This window comes from Rutidosis leptorrhynchoides, chromosome 10 (genome assembly GCF_046630445.1).
Source record: "Rutidosis leptorrhynchoides isolate AG116_Rl617_1_P2 chromosome 10, CSIRO_AGI_Rlap_v1, whole genome shotgun sequence".
Classification (NCBI taxonomy): Eukaryota; Viridiplantae; Streptophyta; class Magnoliopsida; order Asterales; family Asteraceae; genus Rutidosis; species Rutidosis leptorrhynchoides.
This window is the reverse complement of record NC_092342.1, coordinates 339,860,822-339,865,688: the sequence shown is the minus strand read 5'-3', so window position 1 is coordinate 339,865,688 and position 4,867 is coordinate 339,860,822.

Below are 4,867 nucleotides of genomic sequence, written 5' to 3'. Positions count from 1 at the left end.
TAAATGACTACTTGAAAAGAAAAAGGGTATACATATAAACTTATTTGCACGTGTGTTTTATAAAAAATAATGTTCGGATATGTGATCGTAGTTGTTTATATCAATTATCTTAAATAAATAAATCTATGAAGCCATTCAACTTCTAAAGAAAGATTTTGAAATGAAAAAAATCAAGTATTACGTTGATTTACATATTGAGCATATGAATAATGACTTACTTATACATCAAACAACTTATACCGAAAAGATTTTTAAAACATTTTAATATGGACAAGACAAAAATCATTAAGTACTCATATGGTTGTTAGATCTCAATAGTGATACTGATCCATTTCATCCTCTAGAAGATCATGAAGATCTTCTTGGTTCAGAAGTTCCATATTTTAGTGCAATTGGGGCTCTTATGTATCTTACAAATTATACAAGACCTGACATTTCTTTTGCATTTAATTTGTTGACAAGGTTCAGCTCAGCCCCTACCAAAAGGCATTAGAATGAGATCAAACACATATTTTGATACCTTCGGGGAACTACTGATTTATAATTATTTTATTCTAACAACTCGAAACAAGATTTGTTTGGTTATACAGATGCAGATTATTTATCTGATCCATATAAAGCTAAATCTCAAACTGGATATGTATTCCTAAATGGAGGCACCTCAATATCATGGCGTTCTCAAAAACAAACACTTGTTGCAACATCATCAAATCATGCCGAAGTGATTGCATTACATGAAGCCACTCGGGAATGTTTTTGGTTAAGATCAATGACACAACTCATTACTGATTCTTGTGGACTAGAACGCTATAAAAGACCAACAACTATCTTCACCAACAACTATATATGAAGATAATACAGCTTGCGTAATACAAATGAAAGAAGAGTATCAAAAGTGACAGAACAAAATATAAATGCTGACGAGGCGCCAAAGCCATAGACGGTCTTAACGGTCATAAGTTTGATGGAAAAGAATGGTATGTTGGTAAGGCTCATAAAAGACGAAAAAGGAATAGGAATTGAAACAATGGTTTGAGCAAACCATGAAGGAGACGGTAGACAAATCACAGGGGCTAAGCTTGTACATAAAAGATTTAGACGATACAGTTTTAGTTGAAAACTCATATTCTTCTCATATACTCAAGATCTCGTAAAAGACAACCAGATTAAAATGAGATACGTTCAATCAACAACTATGCTGATCTTTATACCAAAGCACTGTCAACCACTATTTTCAGAACACACGTTCATAATATTGCCATGAGGCAAGTTCAAAATATGTGATGACTCAACGATGTTTACTTGAGGGGGAGTCAACTCTATGTTGCACTCCTTTTCCCTTAACTAAAGTTTTTTCCCACTGGATTTTCTTTAGCAAGGTTTTTAACGAGGCAGTACTAGTTGCTCGCTACTAAAATTGTCATCCAAGGGGGAGTGTTATAATATATCAATTATTAAAGTAGACATAAAAGTCAAGTTAAAAGATTTGGATGATCAATTTGATATACAATAATCTATGTAGATGAATAGTTTATGTATCTTTATTGTAGTATAAATGTGTGCAACGTAAACTTACCAAGACACACCATTTTTCTCAATATATCTCTCAATCTCTCATACTTTCATCTCTTAATTATTATTTATATAATTATAATCAAGTCTTTAATAATACTACCTCCGTCTCATTCCAATAGTCCACAGACAAAAAAACGCAGTTTTAGGAAATTCCACTAACTTCATTTCTCCACCAATGAAATATCTTCTCTCTCCAAATCCACCAATGAAATATCATCTTTCCTTTCTATTTATGGAAGTGGACTATCAGAATGGGACAACTAAAAATGGAATACTAGCCTATTGGAATGAGACGGAGGTAGTAATAAATTAGGCTACTAATGGTAGCTATAAACTACTAAATCACAAAAACAATTACCATTGTTGCATCTTGTTTGTTATGGGTTATTAGTAAACACGTTGAGCATAGATGTCTATGTCTGAATTGTTACTAAGTTGTTGCACCAACATCATTCATTATGAAAAGGTTTACTTTCAAGCTTGAACATCATCCACAACTAGATCTTTGAAAGGACAAAGTGATCATTATGGATAAAACTATCACTCTTTCATTTGCATCTAACAATCTTCACCTCATACACCTGTTTAAGTTGCCAAATAATTAACAAATATGAGATGCATAATTTAAAACTACAATAATACATAGCCTAAAAATAAGAGGGTCACTACTATCATAATAAAAAAACAATATGATGTCACCAATGATATGAAATTACATAACCTACATCAGAGCAAAAATGAAAGTATATGACCTATTTGTAGCCATATAAAATGGGAAAAAATGTTAATTAATTGACTTTACCGGTTCAACAGGTAATCGATAACGAATTGTTGATATTGGTACACTTTTTGAAAGTATATAGCTGACACTAAGACGCAAATGGTGTGACAGCCACCCCAGGTAACACGTTTCCCGTAGCATGATATTGTCCGCTTTACCCGTAGGCACACGGATTTTTCTTGGCAACCACACACGACGAGCACTTTCCCAGGAGGTCACCTATCCTGGGAGTTCTCATGGGATCTTCTGTGCTTGTTAATGGTGTATCCTAAGGGATACACGCATAAAAACACCATTTTTTTTATAGAAATATGGATCAAGCAACACAAAACATGACAAAATTTGGCAGTTTTCAGAGTTTGCCACCCAGCGTACAGCAGGCCGCCCAGCGTCAATCGTAAGCCCTGCAGGAAGCTTCTATGCATAAGCCCTTTTACTTAGCACGTGAACGGCACGCAGCCACGTCAATACACGCCACCGACATTCCGGATACTTCACGTAACAGGACCATTCAGTGATTGACATGTGTATCCCGTGAATTTCGAACATTCTGTGCCTATAAATAGACCCCCTGGGTCACCACATTTCACATCATTCTGATCTGAACTTCAGTCAGAGAGAAGTACACTTTCTCTCACACACAGTTCTTTCTCACTCTAAACATACATTAGACGCTTAGCAGCATTACGCTATACGGATCAATTTCAGATTGATCCTCAGATTGATTGATGCCACCCCACGGATTACTCATCCGTGTTCCGGGTCTGCAGAGATTATTTCTCGAGGGCAAACAACAATCAACAGTATACTCCACACGCTGAGCAGCTATCGTCTTGTACTGGTACCTTACAGCCACTATACGAAAAATCGTACCAACAAATGGTGCCACCCGTTTCAAAGACCAGCAAAAATACCAAGAGCACGAAGGCACCCAAAACAACCTCATCAAAAACAACACTTGAACCAATTGATGAAAACATCATTGAAAATATACCAGTGGATCGGTTAACTCTTGAAGAGACTTCAATTGAGGAAGAAGATCATTTGCACACTGGTACAACAGATGATCAAGTTCATAAAACCATACCACGATTGAGAAAACCATTGATGGAAAGTTCTAGTGCAGGAATGTGGAAAGCCAGGCGAGGAACACATAATGTTTCTTTTAAGAAGACATCTGATGTGAATGCTAAGCACAACAGTAAAGGAAAATCAATTTCCAAATCACAATTGTTCAAGCTATTCAATCAGTTGAATACTTTAGTTGATGATACTGAGAATCAACACAGTGATGAAGGTTTTCTAGAAGATGATTGGAATTTTGAAGAAGAAGATAAGCAGTTCTTTATGACTGAGGAAATGGCAGGAAAGTTACTGGATGGAATTTTGACTAAAACAGCACCATCACGATTTAAGCAGAAATTAGCACAACCAGCCATCCGTGCAACAGCTGTGGATAATTTGTTTGCTTTGATTACTGGAGATGAAGCTATCAAACTGCCAGCAATGGCAGAGTCAATACAGTGTTTCATCCATCAAATTTCAGATTATCCACTGCCAAGAAATTTGGGAATTCCATCAATCGGTGTTTATGATGGCACAACAGATCCAGAAGACTTCCTCACCATGTTTGAAGGTGTTATGAGGTTACAGCATTGGAAAGATGAAACTGCATGCCATATGTTTCCAATGGTACTGCAGAAAATGGCAAGGGAATGGTTTGCTAGTTTGCCACCAAGGAGTATTACCAGTTTCCTTGATTTGAGGGCAAAGTTTGTGATGCAATATCAAAGTTTGAGAAGCTGCACGTTATCACACCTTGATGCACATGAGATAACAATGCACCAAAATGAATCACTGAGTGATTTCATGAAGCGTTATACCATTGAACGTCAAAAAATGCCAGACATACCAGAGTCTCAGCTTGTTTCAGGGTTCATATTTTATCTTGATCAGCGACGTTTTGTACGATTAATTCATGTTTTGCGTTATGATATTCCAAAAATATTGCATGAGGCATTGATTATTGCTCAGAAACACTTAAGAGCAGGAGAAATGGGATATTCAAGAGTGGATAATTATCAAAGAAACTTTAGGCAGCAGGGCGGAGAACGAAATAGGAATGACAACTATCCGAGACAACTTGGTTATGACAACAATTATCAGAAACAGCAACATGGTTGGAGGGAGAATAATCATCCAAATGACAATTATCATCATTGAAAGCCATTAGACATGCATCCACTTATCATGGCATTAACTAAAACTCCAAAAGAAATCTTGTTCACAGAACCTGTTAAGGAAACCTTTCAACCTCCACCACCAATGGAAGAGCGTCAGGGACCACAGAGTGACAAGTGGTGTGACTTCCACGAAGCATATGGACATGACACTGATAATTGCAAGTCATTGATGAGAGAGATCATTGCAAAGATCAAGGTTGGAGAGTTAAATCATCTTTTACCAGGAAAAAAGTATCGGAGAAATGATCCAAATAAACGTTTTGCTTGG